Here is a 21,027-nt window from a genome sequence, read left to right on the forward strand (position 1 = left end):
CAAAAATGATTTGTATTTGAGATCAAGAAGTACTAACAGTGATTTTTTTCGTTTGAACGACTTTCATTAAATGTAATTTAAATCCCTACTGTTCGTATCAGTTCCTATGGATGATTAGAATTTAATAGCGAACGCCTTGGAAGCTCGCTCGTTGAAATAGGTAAAGTTGTAATGTTTCTGGGGGTTGCTGCTCTGCTACAATTTCATCGTGTTTCAAAACCAATTCAAATATATTTTTTATAGTATTTGCTTATGATAACTGAAGATTTACCACAACTTATGTTATGGCTGCTTGAAAATCCAGCCTCTTCAACATTTTGTCACCTTAAACACAAGTTTCGCCCATTACTGCCAGTAATCGCATTTCAATATCTGTGAGGTCCACATCACCTTTTAGTTTCGGACCCTCGAAGGTGTCTTTTCGGATTGTCCTGCCAAACTTAGAAAAATGGGTTTGAGACGACGTCGATCGTTTTGCAAAACTTACTTAACTACGAGGCACAAGTTTCTTGGTCGCGAATTTGGTCGAGAGCTACTTCGATGGCCCAGAGACGTTTTGTCGCGTCTAATTCTGTTTACCGACGGTTTGTGGTTCACTGATGCATTAATTTGGTCGAGAGCTACTTCGATGGCGCAGAGACGTTTTGTCGCGTCTAATTATGTTTACCGACGGTTTGTGGTTCACTGATGCATTAATTTGGTCGAGAGCTACTTCGATGGCCCAGAGACGTTTTGTCGCGTCTAATTCTGTTTACCGACGGTTTGTGGTTCACTGTTGCATTAATTTTGTCGAGAGCTACTTCGATGGCCCAGAGACGTTTTGTCGCGTCTAATTCTGTTTACCGACGGTTTGTGGTTCACTATTGCATTAATAATTTTTTAATTAATAAAGAGGCAACGGAATTATTCCAAATTCATGAGGAGGACGAAATGAAGTGGTCGTTTCAGCAAATGTGTGGGGTTAAACTGGGATGGCCAAGCTGGCATACTTAGGCCGATAGTCAGTCGCCTTAATTGAAATCCTTCGAGATTAGATTTTACCATCTTTGGCGGCTATATATGACTTGGAGAATAGTGCAAAGTAATAACTTATCGGCGGTCTGATAATCTCTCACTTTTTATTAACTTTCGGTATTTTTAGTAAGCTGTCTTTCAGGTTTACTTCATGCACGACAATTGTCCGGCGCATACGGCCACGATCGTCGCTCAGATTTTGACCAGTGAGGGAATCGGAATGCCTGAGTGGCCACCGTTGTCTCCGGACCTGAACCCAATCGAGAACTTCTGGGCTGAGATTGTTTTTCTTATAGAAAAAAAAACCCTCCAACAGGGAAGATTTGAAAAACATGGTGGTCGCAGCCTTTCATGGATTCATGCCCCAGGAACTCCGTAACAAATTCATTCCGACGCCGACTTCGAGTGTTTGCGAAGGAGAGGAGACGTCATTCCGTATTGTAAGAATTGTCATTGTTTATAATTTTTTTACTTTACACGTTTCTCTTGATTTAGAATTTTCGTATTAATTACCTAGTATATCAAAAATTAAATATTTTCTCTATTTATTAATAGGTTTATTTAAACCATTTACCAATTAGTGTTTAGAAAAAACCATCGAAGCGGACAAGGGTCGTTTTCAAATAAGTAAAAATTTATAATATATTAATGAAATTGGATTGGTATTAATTCCATACTAAAACTAGCGACTTACTCGGAATTTATTCCGATAAAACAACAAACAAAATGCAAGTGCTTCTGTTCTTATGCACTTTTTATATAGTTGTTTTTATAATAAAAAATACATTTTAATAACATTTTTAAAACTGAAAAAAAAAAACTTTTCCCGTTAAATGATTTATATAAGTTTCAAACCTTTGTTTAGCGAATCAAAAGGCGTGCTGCCTCTTCATCTTAAAATAAGATGATTTTCTTCGAAACACTCTGTGAGTGCCACGAAATTTCTCGAAAAATAGTCCGTACGAGATTTCCAACGACAAAATTTAAATTATCATCTCAATAAAAGACCACACCATTTTGGGAGCACCCTAAGCGGCGTAGGTACTTCGGGTTTCGATCTAGAACATCTGGCTAGGCGAGGGATCGGATCTCATATCGTCGGATGCTGACTCTCGGAATCATCGGAAGATCGGTGATCATCGGCGAATTAACTCGTTCGAGGGGACTCATGAAACGGCTCTGGTTGACTGTCCGAAGATTTAGTTTCATCGGAATTAACTTTGGTGGTATAGAGGGGTCTGACGGTCGAGACCGCGCATAGATTTAGCGTACGGTCATTCCGGACTTGGGCTCCGGAAATTCATCTCGGGTCCAGGTATAGTTTTCTCCTCGTGGCAATGGCAGACTTCTGTCAAGTTCTGTCAAGTTCTCTACCAACTTCCCTCCTTTTGGGGCTCTGTCTCTTGGTTTTGTTCGGATTATTGGGGGGCGTGGTTGAAACAAAAAGCAACTGGTGACCTCCCATTTTACTTAGGTCATTTGTGTATTTAAGACTCGTGTCTAGTCATGCGGTGGTGACGTTGTCCGATTTACGAAAGTTCGCTTGGGATTGCGGGGGGGAAATGCCAGAGAGTCTCGAGGTTCCCGATTTTCTGTCTCCAAGCGGAAACGTCCGGGCGCCCTCTCGACCCTGTGGCGACGGCCTTGGAAAACGAGCGCTTTTTCTTGGGTTATCACTACCTGGTAGTGGGCCAGAGGCTCGCGAACATGATAAGTTTTACATGGGATCGCTGTAAGTATGTGGGGGAAAATGAACCTGAAGGGTTACAACTATTACGCAGGTCGCAATTCCAATGATTAACGAAATAGAAGCAAGGCGCGCCCTGTAAAGTTGGAAAATGGGGCCCTGCGTAAACGGAAAAACCAAGGCGGGCGGGGCCCTGCCTTTGAAAAAAGCATCGGGTCACTAAGTTGAAGTTGCCAAGCCAATTAACTTACCGTCTAGCTAGAACGTGGCGTAAAAGTTAAATATGTGAACTATGTTCAATCAACTGAGAGCGCAAATATATATTTTTAATTATCATGTTTTTACCTCTCCGAGGGAACAAAGTCCCCTAGGAGGGGTTATACAATAAGCGTGTCTGTGTGCCTGTCTGTCCTGCGAACGCGTTCGCATTTTCCGTGCAAATCTTAATCATTGCGTACGCAGTTTCTCGAAATCTTTGCGTTCGCAGTTTCTCGAAGGGTTGGCAAAACCACCGTGTGACGGTGAGCGTTAACGGATTAATTTGCGGTTGGGTTTGGTTTGGATGGTTTTTTTCGTTAACGCTCACCGTCGCGACAGTTTTAACTCAGTTTGATTGGATATTTCTTTATTGTTATGTTTATAAGTAAGGTGTGAATGTTGAGTTTGTGTTATGACGGTTGTGGGTGTTGCGTTTGTTGTGTTTGTGTTATGACGGTTGTGGGTGTTGCGTTATGACGGTTGTGGGTGTTGAATCTCTTGTGTTTGTGTTTGTTGAGTCTGTTGTGTTTGTGTTTGTGTTTGTTGTGTTTGTACGGGCGTTTTCTCTTCAACTTCTTATTGACTTTTGGGACGGACCGAGTGGTGAGTGTTATGGCAACATCTCAATGTCCAATGGCAGGGTTTCCTATAGTGTCTTAGCCTGGATTTTATTTCGGATAACCATTCTATTCAAACGACCATACTTTTCTGGGGGGGGGGGGGTGTTGATACTTGTGACCATCTGATTACGCCACTGCTATTAATAATAGTGACGTTGGTCAAAGCTACGGAGTGATAGTATACAACTTGTTATTAATATGTATCTCAGTATAAATGATATTTTTGGCAGTTGAATGATAAAACCTTAGTGTACTGTGAAAACTTTAATCGACAGTGGGCTAAAAATTGTGCTAGTAATAATTTCATTAGCTCTCCTTTCATTTTAAAAATAAATATTGAAAAAAATTAAAAACATTATCCCCTAATCAACCTTTAATCTTGTTAATCGTATTTTGAATGTTAGTTTATACTCGTCAGGATATCATTACTTTAACCTATCAATCGAAATTTCCCTTCTTGTGAAGAAACACTCTAGTGAACACCTGGTGTGAACCTATAATCTGAAGAACCCTGAAGGTTTTCCGGCAGTGAAGACAAAGATACCTTCAATGCCTGATACTTTTTCTTTGCGCAGATAAGGTTTTGGCAGGTTGAGTTTATTCTTCTCTTCGAATTTTAAGTTTCAAACGAGAAGCTATCAAACTTCACAGTGCGAAGGAAATTTCAGATAGTGAAAATTTCATTAAATGCTACAAATATGACTGTGTTGATTCGAGAATTGATCCAAGACCTCTTTAAAAATGCAATGGAGATATTCCTGATAATTGTCTAAAAATTTTGAACAATGTTGCACTACCTGGAAATAGGCAAGTTTGGCTTACATCGCAGAATCATAAAAAATTATACTTGTAGTTCCTACACTGAGAACATTTCACATCAATGTCGTAGTTCTTCTCTTCTCGATTTGATAAAAGAAATAGACTGTGATTTCCACGATACTAATGTGTGTCGTCTCCACCATTGTTTCATTTGTAGAACATGATGTTCCTTGTATAGTTAAGAAAGGTACTCTGAAATTGAGTCACTTGTTGAACCCAAACTGGAAATGTATCCAGTATTGACTTGCTTTATAATTTATTTTAACGGTTTTATTTATAGAAATACTATTGAGCCTAAACGCCAAGAAGAGATGCTGAAATTTGGATTTGAAGTTCCGAATTGAATACCTTAAGGTCTAAGTAGCGGGATCAATGACCGTTGGGCTCTAAAGTCAAAGGTCTGGAGCTTAAATTTTAATATGAAATTAAACTGTTCATGAATCATTGCTGCCAATATTTGATAGACGAAATTCCTGTAGCTGTATAGTAAATTACTCACGATTTCCCACCACAAGGAGTTTTTGGAAAATTGTTCCTTTTTTCAAAATCAATTCGTATTGTAATAAAGTTTCGGCCGTTGCTATTTACCCCCGATTTTCGGTGGTAAATAGCCTGTATCTATTAACCACCAAAAATTGGCGGTAAATAGCGCAACCGCGCAACCTCCGGTATGTATTCATCTACGGTACGGGGGTATATAAATCTTTAGTGTATGTCATTGCTATTTGCCACCGAAAGTCGGGGGTAAATAGTCTCGATCGCGCTGCCACGACTATTTGCCACCGAAAGTCGGGGCTCGGGAATTTCGGTGGCATATAGCGCGATCGAGTCTATTTGCCACCGAAAATCGGGGGTGTTTGATTTTCGGTGGCAAATAGCGAAGCCGCGCGACCAAAGCTATTTCCCACCGACTCGAGCCGAGCCCCGACTTTCGGTGGCAAATAGTCTCACCAATGATGGAGGCTATTTTCCACCCTAAATCTGTAGTTTTTTCGTGTCGGTGGTAAAAAGTCTTCGCCACGTGTACCGTGCTATTTGCCACCGAAAGTCGGGCTTCCATTTTAATGCTAAATACAGAAATCCGCCTTAATAATACCATTATTATTAATTTCAGTTTATTATATATGTATGGTTTTTTTAATTTATGGCTACTAGTAGCGTCGGTTTTTACGGAAATTAAAGTAGGGGTCGTCTCTAAATAAAAACATGCTTCATGCTATTTTTAAATATAAACAAACAGGGACCTTATTTCTGTAATACGTGAGATTTTTAAATGTTTACCATTCGACATTGTCCATTATTCAGAGGCTGTTCATATAGACCAAAAGGTTACAATAAAGTTTTGATAAAATTATCTATAAAAGCTTATTTTATTTTGAAATAAGTGTTTTGAAGGTGGAAATTCTCCATTTTCTTATGTAGTCAAGTTGGGGTAATCTTTAAAGATTTATTTGTCGCTGTTGGTAGTATCTGTTATCCATAAGAAAGTGTTTGATCGAAATCTGAAAATTGATAATCAAAAATTTAACCCATCAAATCTTGATTAAAATTCGATGAACTTTGACTAATATTATAAACTTTTCACCAAGGCTTGGTTCGTCAATTTAAAAAAAAACACATTTTGCGTACGAGTATTTATCTAAAAATGTAGGGGTTGTTCATATAGAACGAAATGTTACTATATGTATTATTTTTAATCAATTATCAATTAATTAACATTATTCATTTTAGCTTATTAAAGTGTATCTCGAAGTATCAGATTTGGGCGCTTTATTCGGTGACCAATTAGGGATCGTCTCTAAAGATTTCTTACTTTGTGCTTGTATTCAAAATATTATATATCCGAGCTTACGTAAGCGTTTATTTGGCTTTGTTCGGATTGCGGTCTTTTTTCATGATACACAGGGGTTTTCCATACAAACCGAAAAGGTAAAATTTACCTATTTTAACATTATTTTCTTTCATTGTCTGCCTGTTGGTCATTTTAGGTAAACCTTTCATCAGGGCTTCGTCAGTCGATTAAAAAAAAACCATTTTGCGTACGGGTATTTATCTAGAAATGTAGGGGTTGTTCATATATAACGAAATGTTACTATATAAATATATTTATCAAATAATTTTCAATTAATAAACGTTATTCATTTTAGCTTACTCAAGTTTTTGTTAATTAAATGATCAATTGGGGGTCGTCTATAAAGAGTTCTTAATTTTATTTGTATCTCCTTTCACATGTTATATTTCCGAGCTTAAGTAAGCATTTATTTGGTTTTGTTCACATTGCCGTTTTATTTAACGATACATACTCTGGTCATGTATACAGACAGAAAAGGATAATGTACTTATTTTAATATTATTTTCTTTTACGGTTTGCCTGTTGGCAAAAGTGGGCCAAATCGTACTTCGCTTTCTTCTCTTGGTTTTATACTTCAAATTGGATTGCAAATAATTAAAAACTTAAAATACATATAGTTAAACTAAGCTTACGATTGACTAAGGTAATAATCATAACATGAATTAGTATATATTAATCAGGCTTAAAAACTCGCTAATACTCAGAAGTTTGAAGCAGAATATTATAGAGGTTAAGCAGAGCGCTCTAGAAGTTTCAACGACAACGTCGGAGCTACCTAGACGTTCACGAAGAAAGATTCTACAAAATCCGTTAAACTCGCCTTCATTTCGAGGGATAACGAAAAATAACACATTTACGATTCAATTTTAACACACTAAAGCACGACGAAAACAGGAATGTGTTTGAACAGGACTAAAATAGAGGCGCGAAGTGACCAGAGTAAATATGGCCCGAGTAGCCAACGAAAAATTCCATGCATTATTTTAATTTAAATTACACGTTTTTTCGACCTTTCCCCCATTTTTTGGGCCTTAGTTTACTTTAACTTTGCGCCCCTTAAATATTGTTCATGATGGGCCCCGGCCCACCCGGCATTACCCGGGCACACGCCAATGGACTAAAATGTGTTTTTAAGTATTTGAGTATTGTCTAAATAAAAAAAGTTTGTTTTCGTTGTTTCGCGTATCCGTTATATCCGCAAATGTATACTCGTATAATTTCTACTTAAACTATAGAAGGCTTTAGTCGCCTAGTGAACTCTACTAAATATTTGTTAATTCTTGTGATTACTGAATATTTTTTTTGAAGGGAACAGAACCTCAGGTATTTGGTGTGGCATACCAACACTTCGAACATTGCCCGCTACCTTCTAGGGCTTCAGATATTTTTCGCGCTAGTGAGTCAAATCTTGCTGAAATTGTTAGCTTAAAAAACGACTTTAGGTTATATTCCCTTTAATTCTTTAAATTCTATGATTTCGAGATATTTTTATTTCTGAAATATTTCTACTGATTACTTTTGAGTAGAAATAATCGGGCAACGTTGCAGGCCCTAGAAATAATCGAGGCTAGAAATCATTGGTTCTTCTTGAGACGTCAAAGGACTTCATTATATATTATAACGGGTCCGAAACATTATCGGTCCTACTTTCACGTTCTAAACGTATTCGGGCCTCGTCTCGTGCCATTGGCATTGTCGGGTCTCATTTTCGGGCCCTAAACATCATCTGGCTTCGTTACGGTCCCTAGATATTATCTTGCCTAGTTTCGGGCCTTGTTACGGGTCATTGACATCAAAAGGTCTCGTTTTGGGCCATAAAAAATTTTTGGGCTTCTTTTGGGCCCTAGACATTTCGGGTCCCGTTTATGGCCCTAGATATTATCGGGCCTCGTATCAGGCAACAGACATCATCCGGCCACGTTTCAGGCCCTTGACATTATTGGGTGTCGTTTCGGGCCCTAGATATTATTGGACCTCGTCTCGGGCAATACACATAATCAAGCCTGGTATCGGGTCATAGACATTATTGGGCATCGATTCGGGCCCTAAAGTTCATTGGGTTGCGTAACGTTCCCTAAGAAGTATTTAGTGTAACGCCCTTGAAATTATCTAGTTAAGTAACGGGCCCTAAAAAATACCTAGTTTTGCAACGGGTCAAGATATGTAATTTCATTACAGTCGTGGTCTATAGTTTGGTGCCATGAGTTTGTTAGAATTCTGTATTCGAATAAATATAACGTGCGTTTAGCTTTCGAATTGACGAGTCGGGTTTTCACAAAGACTGATTTATTATATGAAACACACAAAAAATGACGTACCAAAAGTAAAACTAAAAACTATTAACAGACTAGTGACATCTATATCACGAGCTCGGCATTTCTATACACTGATTGTTTATAAACAAAAAGGCGCGCAATTCAAATCTGACACTTCCCCTTGACGTGCTCGGGATCTGAGTCATAAAGTCCTATTCCAGCGCTATGTTTCTTCACATGTTGCGCTCCTAATGGTTTGGTGAACATGTCCGCCAAATTATCTCCCGTTGGTACGTAAGAGAAGGACACTTTCCCGTCATCAACCATTTCACGTAAGAAGAAGTATCTTAGGTCTATATGTTTGCTTCGATCCGATGAGCTTTGGTTCTTCGCCAAACAAATAGCGCCTTGGTTATCCACTTTAATCTGAATTGGTTCTCTGATTATCGCTTCTTCATTTAATTCCGACATTAACCCTTTCATCCAAATGGCTTCTTTACTCGCTTCGCACATGGCCAAATATTCGGCCTCTACTGTGGACAGTGCAGTCGTTTTCTGCCAGGAAATAGCTGTGCCTCCTAGGCAGAAGACATAGCCCGTAAATGACTTTCTGTCATTCTGGTCTCTCGCCCAGTCAGCGTCGGAAAATGCCGTCAGTTTTGTGCTGTCATTACGAAATGTTAACTTGTAATGCTTCGTCTTTTTTATGTAACGTAAGACGTGTTTGACGCTTGACCAATGTTCCGCGGCAGGCCTTTCATTGAATTGGCTCAGGTACGTAGCGGCATATGCCAAATCTGGTCTGGTTAACCCGGCTAGGTATAGAATGCTACCGACAGCTTGGCGGTAAGGAATGTGTTTACTTTCGTGTTCTCTCTTCGTCCAATCGTCATCAGAGATTTTCGTTAATTTGGTTCCGGGGTCCAAAGGGGTCATTAGACCTCGCGCTTCCGCCATACCAAATGTTTCTAACACTTCCTCGACGTACTTAGTCTGATCAATGGAAAGCGAGCCGTCCGGTTCTCTCTGAATTCGTACTGACAGTATGTTGTTGGCGTCCCCTAGATCGCGGGCCTCGAAAACCCCTTGCAAATTCTTCACGAACCGATCTCCAGTTTCGTCGTCTTTAGTTATCATCGGTGTGTCGTCTACGTACACACCTAATACTATGCCTTCTTCAAGATTGTAATAGACGCAAGGATCTGCCTTCGATCGTGTTAACTTCGCTTGTTTGAGGTATTGGTCGAAACGGTTGTTCCATTCACGCCCTGCCTGTTTTAACCCGTAAAGGGCCTTTTTCAACTTGCAAACGTAGTTTTGGTTTCGTTCATCCACAAACAATTCCGGTTGTTCCATGAATATTTCCTCTTGAAGCGTTCCATTGAGGTATGCCGTTGTTATATCTAACTGCCTTAGTTTCCAATTCCATTTTACCGCTAGTGCTAGTAAAATTCTTAGCGATTTCATTTTCATTACAGGAGAATAGGTGTCTGTAAAATCGATTCCCGGTGTTTGTAGAAACCCCTTAGCCACCAGCCTTGCTTTATACCGTTCCAAGGTGCCGTCGTTAGTGTATTTCTTTTTGAATAACCATTTAGAACCAATTACGGTTCTATTTTCTGGTCGGGGGACAAGTTCCCATGTTTGATTGTTTTTCAGGTGACCCATCTCTATTTTCATAGCTTCTTGCCATTCTTCGGCGTCTTCTGCAGCCATTGCCTGTTGCCGAGTAAGAGGATCCAGCGTGTTCATCGAGGTTTGACAGGCCGTCAAACATTTCTTTTCTTGATTAGCAATCCTCTCCGATCTTCTAGGTGGAACATCGCCGATGTTATAATTCTTGCGTTTTCTCTTACTTTCGGTTTGGCTCACTGAACCCTTGGCTGAGGAACTCGTCGTCACCGGTTCTACCAGAACGTCGTTTATTGAAATCGATTGCTTCCCCTGGAACTCAGGTACTTCTTCCAGCTCTTTTATATCGTTCTCGGCTTCGGGGGTTTGATCGTTATCGACGTTGTCCTTTTTGTCCTCGTCGCCGACTTTGTCTTCTCTGTCCTCATCATCGAACACGATGATTTCATCACTTATTTGATAGATGTCTTCATTAGTCAATACTTCCTTTCTTTTCATAGGGTAAATGTCTTCGTTGAATACAACGTCTCGACTCACAAACACTTTATCACTTTCAGGGTTCCAAAGTTTGTAGCCCTTTACTCCGGTTGGGTACCCAATGAAGATGGTCTCCTCTCCCTTTGGATCAAGTTTGCTTCGACGTTCTAGTTTGCTCTTAACTGTCCACACTCTACACCCAAAGGCTTTCAAGTGATCGAGTTTCACTGGTTCTCCACACCATAGTTCTTCGGGTATCTGGTTCGAGATTGACTTCGATGTACAGCGATTTCGCAGGTAACACGCGGTATTCATGGCATCGGCCCAGAACTGCTTCGGTATTCCCGAGTCTAATAGGAGACATCGTGTTACGTCCATAAGAGTCTGATTCATGCGCTCAGCGACTCCATTCTGCTGAGGAGTGCCCGGAATCGTCAGTTGCCGTACAATGCCGTTCTTTACTAGGTAGTCATCGAAATGGTTACTAATGTATTCCCCGTTGTCTGTTCGCAGGGTGTTGATCTTCAAACCTAGGGCGTTTTCCGATCGTTCCTTATATTCTTGAAATTTTTCGAAGACTTCACTTTTGTACTTCATAAAGAATATCGAGGTATGTCTTGTAAAATCGTCGATGAATGTGACTGCATAGTTCGCATCTCCCTTTGAAGGTGGTTTTATCTTGCCAACCACATCAGAGTGAATTAGCTCGAGGGGTCTTGTCGCTCTTGCTGTTTGTCCTATTGGGAAGGGTTTCCTACGTATTTTTCCTAGCATACATGACCGACAAGTCGTATCTTCTTCAAAATCTTCTTGGGTTCCTTCTTTAAGTATTTGACTTAACGCGCCATAATGTACGTGACCTAATCGTCTGTGCCAGATCGCTTTATCTGCTTTCTTCGCTATTTTGACGAATGGTGTTACGACGTTTTCTTCTATTTTGTATAGTCTACCCACTCTTTTCGCCGTTAATATAACTTCGTCGTTCTCCTTTACCACTGCCATTCCGTCTTTGAATTCAATAGAATACCCAAGCTCTTCGATTCGTCCAACAGACATCAAATTCCCGTCTAGGTCAGGAAGATACAGAACTTCGTCTAGTCTGATAGTATATTTGTCTGTTTCACACTTTGGTTTGAATTCCAGGGTGCCTTTCCCTTCTACTAATATCGATTCGCTATTAGCTACCTCTACTGAGGATTTCAATTCACAGAAATTTTTCATCTTCGCCTTCTGGGATGACATATGATCTGTCGCACCGCTGTCTAGAAACCAAGTGTGATTGTTGGAATCGTCCATTCGACGGTTGCCTGAGCAAAGGGCTTTGTGGCTGCTTATATCGGTCACCTTCTTGGCTGTTTTCTTCTGTTTTCCTTCTTCGTTTTTCAGCTGTTTGAACTCTTCTACTTCAGGACAATCTCTGGCTATATGTCCAAACTTTCCGCAACAGAAACATTTAATATATTTGGTCATACCTTGATCATACTTTTTCTTTAATTGTTTCTTCTTGGGGGTTGTATCTTCGTCCTTTTTGCGAGACATAAACGCCTTTTGGTTGTTTACTTCTTCTTTATCAATGTCATTATCAACGTCCCTTCGATCTTGTCGTTTCTCCTCGACAGCGAGACGCGACTTGACAATTTGCGTTGTGATATTGTTTATGTCGTGCTCCAAAGTCAGAATGAGGTTCTCATATGATTTTGGTAGTCCCATTAGCATTATTAAAGCCACTTCTTTATCTGTGAAGCCGTAGCCACATGAGGAGAGTCTTCTATGCAGGTCCATGATCCTAGATAAGTACGTTTGCATACGTTCTTCCTTTTTCTTATTGATGTTAAATAAGTCCCGTAGTAGTTGTAATACGTGCAAAAGTCCGTATTTCGTGTGCATATCTTCTAATGTATGCCACGCATCGCTAGCTCTTATATGGCTTCCGATATCATCCAAATAGTTATCTTCTACTACTAAGAATAGGAAGGACAGAGCTTTGTCATTTACTTTTATTTCGGCTGGCGCCATTGCAGGTCCAAATCCAGGATCAATGGCCTCCCAAACTCCCTTGTTCATCAGTGCAGCTTTGGTTCGTATCGCCCATGCATGATAGTTGCTCTTCTCTGACGATAATCTGGTGATTCTGAACTCGTCTGTCTGAGTCGTCATACTTCTAAGCCTCGTCTTCACACTCGTAATATTTATAATGTTTTCCTTCTTCGATGCGATCAAACTTCGTCTTGATTTGCGCGGTAAAAACGTAACGAGCCCATAACCTGTTAGAATTCTGTACTCGAATAAATATAACGTGCGTTTAGCTTTCGAATTGACGAGTCGGGTTTTCACAAAGACTGATTTATTATATGAAACACACAAAAAATGACGTACCAAAAGTAAAACTAAAACTATTAACAGACTAGTGACATCTATATCACGAGCTCGGCATTTCTATACACTGATTGTTTATAAACAAAAAGGCGCGCAATTCAAATCTGACAGAGTTGTCAAAGGCCTAAGCCGCGGTAATCTATATTTTGGAGCCCCCTAAAAGAGTTCAACGTTGATCATGTGTTCTATAAAACCTTCACTGCGATAGCGCCAATAAAAGTCCCGTCATTCAGTCTGAATGACCTAAATATTAGGTAATTGTAAATATTTTACGCAGACGGCACTTCCAGCGGAAATTAGAAAAGCGTCTGGCACTTTCTATTTAATCCAGAAATACTGTGATAATTTTGATGACTATTACTAAATACTACTATTTTACAAATATCTGATTTCGGAAATCATTATCAGCGTTTATTTTGAAAAATGTGTGGTTACAAATGAGTCCTAAAATGTTATTATTTCCGAATTTTTCTAGAGTACTATTGTACTGTTGGTAAATTATTATTTTTTACCAAAGATTTTATATGATTACCGGTGAATTCTGAACTTTTCTCAAAATATTTTTTTCCGCGTGAAAACCCATGATTTCGGAAATAAGTTAAAGGGCAACGCAAGTCAGCTGGCATTTGTGTGACTATGTATGCAAAGTGTGAAATTTACGGTAAACTCAACGTGGTCTCGCCAGTACCGAGTGGGGGTGTAGGGGGTTAAAAAGCACGGTGATTTTTCTTTTTTTGCCACAGAGCTTGCGTTGCCCTTTAATCGATTTCAGAAACTACCCCCTCGGACTTGGGCCCTTGTAGCTAAAAGTATAGATAAAAGGACGGTGCTGGCAAAGAACAGTGCGGCCCCCTTAACCCGTTTTGGGCGTGTTTTCACTGGGCCTCTGAATTTGAGCTTTCACTCTGGACAGCCTTGTGTTAAATTTTTAAGATTTTCATTAAATAACTAAAATACGCAGTGTTCCAAAAGGCCGATTTTTTTGCCAAAATTCCAGAGAGTGCATATAATAAATATTTTTACATATTTCGTTTGTTAAGAATACCTGGATTTGTCAAATCTAAATAACTTTTCTGGCGACCCCTAGTGGCCAAGTTAGCTTCCTATTGAGTCTGGGACCATTTTGACTTTTACATTGGATAGATTAAGCTATTCATATCACGTAGTATTTTTTGGATGGCGATGTCCCGCATATTAATCAATAAAGATCGGAACGAAAACAATTTCAAAATGCACCAAATCAGCCATCTTGGACTGGATTTTTCTCCAACCTTTGCGAGCCAATTGCGTATATCTTTTCACTGTGGGCTGACAAGATGTCATATAATGTAATAACGGTGCCAAATCGTTGGGATCTCTGTTGGTTCGGAAACTATTGATGTTTATCTATGATAAAACAATTTCTTTAATATAGCAACAATCTAGCTAAGATTTGGGCGGTTTTTGGGCTACATAAATAAAATGTTTAAACAAATTTCGAAACCTAAATACTCAAAATAGTATTGACTGGACATGTGAAACATTTCCAAGTCTTTGTTGCAATTGGTTAAATTACGAAACGAAGAGCAAATCTGGAAAATATTCGGTTTTTATTCGCAAATGGAAGATGCGCAAGGTCCTACTTTCAACATTTCTAAGCCTAAAAATGCCAATTTTCAAATGGGTTTTAACGTTTTTAATTTTTTGTCAATGTTGTGTCACGAAATTTTATCAGGAAACCTCAGATTCGGATTCAACACCCCAAAAATAATATAGAATTTTCCGGGAAAAAACACATTATGGGTGGACGGAAAGAAATATTTCGGGTATAGGTTTTTCATTTTATTGGTGGAGCCGCTACTTGTGTTCTGAAATGTCCCTCACTTATACACGTCATTTGCCACCAGGGACGAAGTGTCGGCCTTATAGTCAGTTGAACATCTGAGCCTCACTGACCCCTACTCGTTCTTTAACTAATATTTAGCACACCATGATATCCGCCCCGGGTGTCACCCATGCTAGCTACGCCACTGCCGTGGCCTTCGGCACTTGATTGCTACCCTAGTAAAATAGCTTTCTTTATAAAAGACAACCCTTTTTTACCAGCTTTCGCCCGTCGAGAGTTTCGCGTAATGGAAAAATGACGGTACTGCTTCCTTTTGGGGCCCTTGGCTAGAGAATGAAGAAGGGCCCCTTAAGGGTAGTCCGGGCTGTGCGGGGAGTATGGAATAAAAACTAAAATGGTTTTATATAGGGCAAAAAAAAACAAACGCTAATTTAACATTAAAAAAACCTCACTATCACATCACCTCACATCCAATCACCTCACATCTCAAACCTATCACCTCACATTATCACTTCAAAACCTATCATATGTACCTCACATATCACCTATCACCTCACCTCACCTCATTTCACCTCACTGGCTCGCACGTATTACCTATAACCTGATACTTATTACCTTAACTCACCTATCACATCACATTTCACCTATCACCTAATATCCCCGATTACCTCAAACCTATCACCTTACCTATAACCTCCCACCAATTACCTTACACCTGTAATAGAATTTGGCATATTCAGCGTAACAAAATTGTAAACCAAATGTATATGATAAACAAAATTGTACAGAAAGAATAAAGCGCGTGTAAACGGAGCGGGTTGCGAGAGCGAGGAGAGTTTTGAAAACGGAGGCGCGTGAAGAAGTCAGTTGAAGATTGAATTTAAAAGAGTGTAGATGTGTAAAAAATATTTGGAAGAATATATTAACAAAGAATTACGCTTAAAGCCTAGAGTCGTTTAATTTTACCACACTTCTTCTTCACACCTGTCAGATATCACTTCAACTATCACCTCACACCTATCTCCTATAACCTCACATCTATCACTTATCACATACCTCACACCAATTACCTTACACCTATTACATATCACTTCAACTATCACCTCACACCTATCACCTATCACTTCACACTTATCACCTATCACTTCACACTTATCCTATATACGTCTGGTGAAGTGAAAGGTGATAAGTGGACTTTTCTATCTTTGGCTACTGCAAGACGTCCATTGGACACCAGTAAAACCAGTTTCAAAATGAAAATTTAAAATAAGAAAGTAGTTGGCTCTATCTATCTTGCTATAAACATCCAATGAAACGTTATTTAATATTGATAATCCCTGAATGAACAAATTTGAAAATTAGACGCCTCTCCAAAATTTAAAGAGGGCCGCTTCTCATGCTTACTTTTGCTATCACCTGTACCTCATCTATTACCTTTTATCAATCACCGTACCTATCATCTATCAACTATCACATCAACTAACCTAAACAATACTTCAGTCGAAAGGAAGTCTTTTGGGGGCACAGAAGGTGACAGCAAGTTCATAAGAGTGGGGTTGATTTGGAAAAAGAAAGTTGGGAACGTGGTGAAAATATCAGCATGCTACCTAACAGCGTTTAAAAGTTATTAAAGGGACAGACATATATAGATTTATCCATCCATACAAACATACAGGACAAACTGAGAAATATATTATAGATATTGTTACTGGATTACCTAAAATGACAAACTGGCAGACAATTAAAGAAAATAATGTCAAAATAGGTAAATTTTACCTTTTCGGTTTGTGTGGAAAACCCCTATGTATCGTGAAAAAAGACGGCAATCTGAATAAAGCCAAATAAACGCTTACGTAAGCTCGGAAATATAATATTTTGAATACAAGTACAAAGTAAGAAATCTTTATAGACGACCCCTAATTTATCATTTAGCTAAGTGCCCCAATCTTATAGTTCAAGAAACATTTGAATAAGCTAAAATGAATAATTTTAATTAATCGATAATTTATTAAAAATAATACATATAGTAACATTTCGTTCTATATGAACAACCCCTACATTTCTAGAAAAAAACTCATTCCCAAAATATGTGTGTTTTTTTTTAAATCGACGAACCAAGCCGTGATGAAAATTTTATAATATAAACCAAAGTTCATCGAATTTTAATCAAGATTTGATCGGTTAAATTTTTGATTATAAATTTTCACACCCTTTCTTATGGATAACAGATACTACCAACAGCAACAACTTAGTTTTTAAAAATTACCCCAACTTGACTACATAAGAAAATGAAGAATTCCTACCTTCAAAATAAAATAAGCTGATAAAGATAATTTTATCAAAAATATATGGTAACCTTTTAGTCTATATGAACAGCCCCTGAAAAACGGACACTTTCTAAATATAAACCTTTAACGTAGCCTATTTAAAAAATTTCATAATTACTCGACTACCCGAAAAAACGCGATTTTGTCTTTTTTAACACTACAACTTATCGATTAACACTTAAGTGAAAAGCAGTGACTTTTTCTTTATAATATGTTATGAAATATCATTATTATTCATTTCTTTAAAAAAATTATAATTAACTAATTAGCAGACAATGAGAGTTGGTTTTACCATGGGAAAATTAGAAATATTTCAGAACTTTCCCATGGTAAAACATTTTACGTGGTAAATATCAGATTAGGTCGAAATTATTTCCTTTCCCGTGGTGAAACCGTATATGTTCCAAATAACTGTTTTCCCTAAAAATAAAGTAGCCCCTTTTCAACGGTAAAACTTTATACGTGAGAAGAAACGTGTTTTGCCCTAATTTAAGGGACCGTTTTCCATGATAAAACGTTATATTCAGCAAATAAATTATTTAGATCAAATTAAGCGACCCTTTTTCCATGGAAAAACCTTATATGTGAAAAAGACAGTTTTGTTCCTTTATTTAAGGAACCGTTTTTCCAGGGTAAAACGTTATATGTAACAATTAAATGACTTTGCTCAAATTAAAGCGACCCCTTTTCGATGGAAAAACCTTATACGTGAGAAATAACGTAATTTTCCAATATTTAAGGAACCGTTTTACCATGGTAAAACGTTATATGTAACAATTAAATTATTTAGCTCAAATTAAAGCGACCCTTTTCCATGGAAAAACCTTATACGTGAGAAATAACGTAATTTTCCTTCATTTAAGGAACCGTTTTTCCATGTTAAAACGTTATATGTACCAATTAAATTGTTTTGCTCAAATTAAAGCGACCCTTTTCCATGGAAAAACCTTATACGTGTGAAATAACGTAATTTTCCCAAATTTACCATGGTAAAACGATATATGAAGCAAATAAATAAAGCAATATCAGGAACAAATTTTCTTTTCCACGGGAAAAACCTTACTTGTCGTTGCAACATTAATGATTTTTAAACAGTATTAAAAATATATTAAGGTTTCTAAATAAAATCTCACTTTGATTTAATACTGTATTTTTAATACTGATAATATTTTAAACATAAAAAAAACATTTAGGAATCCCTTATTTCCTTTAATAAGTGGTTCTCAAATCATTTCAAAAGAACAATTTGTAGAGAAAATGTTTGGCACATAATATTAAATGTGATTACTAATAAGAGGTTTAAAAATTTTGGTACTTATAAAAGCATGTTGTAATACTAATTAGCATCATGGTGTGAAAAGTAAATTAAACGATTTGAATTGAAATTCATGAGTTTTTAAAGTAAAACGGTTGGAAAAAGAAGTAATATAAAAAGGTTTAATTTATAAAATGAGGTAAATTGGTGTTTTTTTGGCAATGGTTTAAAGCGATTCGGCACAGTGGTTTTTTAAGAGATCTTCAGAGATTTTCGAATCTGGAAGCGACATCCAGAAGACTTTACTGATTTGTGGCATTTTGTTTCCAAGATTTTTCAAAATTGTTTCTTTATTATTTTTTGAAATATCCCTTGGTTCTTCTTTCTTTTTCGGCAAAGTGTAGGGATCGCATTTCTTTTGCAAAAATGCAACTTCTTGTGCTTCTTCGTCAAACGAAGTTTTTAGCATTATAGATAATTTTCCTCTTGTAAATTTAACCTCAACTAATTCTGTTAACTTAGTCAATTTCTTTTCCAATTTAAGAACTTTTCCAGTGTCGGAAATTTTCTATTTTTTGATCCTTGACTACCATATGTTTTCGAGACGAGCTTATCAGATCAATTAACTGCTCGTTATCAAATATATTGCCTTTCTTTTTCAGTGATGTCTCAATATTGCCGTGTCCACCGTCCGCCGCCATATGATTATGGCCTTTGCATACGTAGCGTATTATCACAGTTTGTACGTGACTTAGCTCATTAGAATTCACCATTTGTATGACTGCCGTGAATAGGCACCAGTTCTTATTTTGGGCGGTACAATTATCACAATAAAATATAAAACTGCTTTTTTCATTTTCTGTTTCCAAAATTCTACAAATTGCAGAAGAAATTGTATCGGCTTTGCGCCCTTCAACAGCCTCGTGCCACATAACACAGTAGGTTTTCTTGTTTGAGGACGATTTCTGGGCCGAAATAGGTGCAAAGGTTTCATTGAATACAACAAGCCGGCTTGTGAAAAAACATTCTTTAAATTGGTCCATTATTGGTAAAAGCAGAATTTTTTGTAGGTCTATAGAGAAAACCAGTTCATTTGCCTCTAGATTTCGTGTAGAGTCTAACTTATACATGTTCTTCGCAAGAGTAGCTTTTTGAAGATGATCTTCATTTTTCTTAATAAGTTCTTCGTTAAGGCATTGTGGGTTTTCATTTTTAGTAGTTTAAAATTCTGCGCAATCTGCGCATTGATCTGACTTTGGCATATTAAAAGAAATATTAAGGGTTTTAATACATATTTGGTACGACTCCAATTCACACTTTTCGATTGGATGTTTTTGTTTGAAATCGTCTAGCATAAGTTTCAATGTTAGGCTACGTGGAAGATATTTAATGTCAGGGGCGTTCAGACGACGGTAGTGGGCTTGAGCGGGATTAAACGTCTCGATATGTTGATGTACTAAAATAGAATTTAATGCATGTGATTTTTTATTCACCCCTCTCCTTTCATTCACTTCTTTTCCAAATGAGGAATCCTTCATGGCTACTGATAGAGATAATATTACTGAAGAGTTTCTAAACCCCAAAGTTGATCAAAACATTTTCTGGCAAACCCGTAATGGACGTTTGTTTTTCTCTAGAAAATATTCTCTGGTCTCATTTCGTTTATAAATAACATCGTCTCGGTTTTTTTCTTGTGGTCTTCTTCGTCGGTTAACATCAAATAGCTTCACATATGAAGACATCGTTTTCCTTCGTTCAGTGTAAGTTTGAGTCCAATATGCGTTCCAAATATCAAATCTATCCTCCTCAGTCAAACTTTCACATTTGTAGACTTTTGAATGAAGTTTCGTGTGTCCAGCGCATTTAGGTTTCAAATTATACTTCATTCTATTCCTCATTTCTTTTTCTTTATCTGATCTAGTCCTCTTTTTCTTTGGTTCACCAGGAGTTATTGTTTCATACATTTCGGTAGATTCAGGATCATGATTATTTGGCTCTGTTGGGCGTAGAAAAGCAACAGAAGTCTCCGAATTGCCCAATCGCTTAGAACTATGACTCTCCAAGGAATTATTAGGTGTTGACGTTATTATATTTTCAAGTGGTATATTATCAGGATCATCATTGACAATATCACAATTTCTTTTATCATCATCAAATAATATTCCAAAACTGTCATCAAAATTTATTGTGGTTGTTTTCTCAAATTGCGAAGGGTTACTTCCTAATTGAAAGCTAGTATTTCGAATTCCTGTTAGTCTTGTTTTCTCAGCTCGAGGAATGTTAGTGTTATTTTCAGCAAAATAAATAGTGGCTTCAGGTATTATTTTTGAAATTTGACGGTTATCGTTAATAACTTCAGATACTATATCTTGAACGTCATTTTGTTTTTAATTATCACCAGAAGTAATTATTTGAGTTTCTGGCGTAATTTTTTTCCCATTGTGATTTATCTCATTCATCAATTCGGATAATTTATCTTGAGTGCTGATTATTTTTGACACATCACTTCGCGTTTTATTTTCTATACTAGAATTCAGATAATCTTATGTTTTTACCTTGGGTCTTGTTACTATCCCTTTCAGAACCAATAAATTTATCTGTAAAATTTTTAAAACCGAAATCTGGATTGT

The sequence above is a fragment of the Leiobunum rupestre genome, chromosome 6, assembly GCF_980474605.1.
Source record: "Leiobunum rupestre chromosome 6, qqLeiRupe1.1.hap1, whole genome shotgun sequence".
NCBI lineage: Eukaryota > Metazoa > Arthropoda > Arachnida > Opiliones > Sclerosomatidae > Leiobunum > Leiobunum rupestre.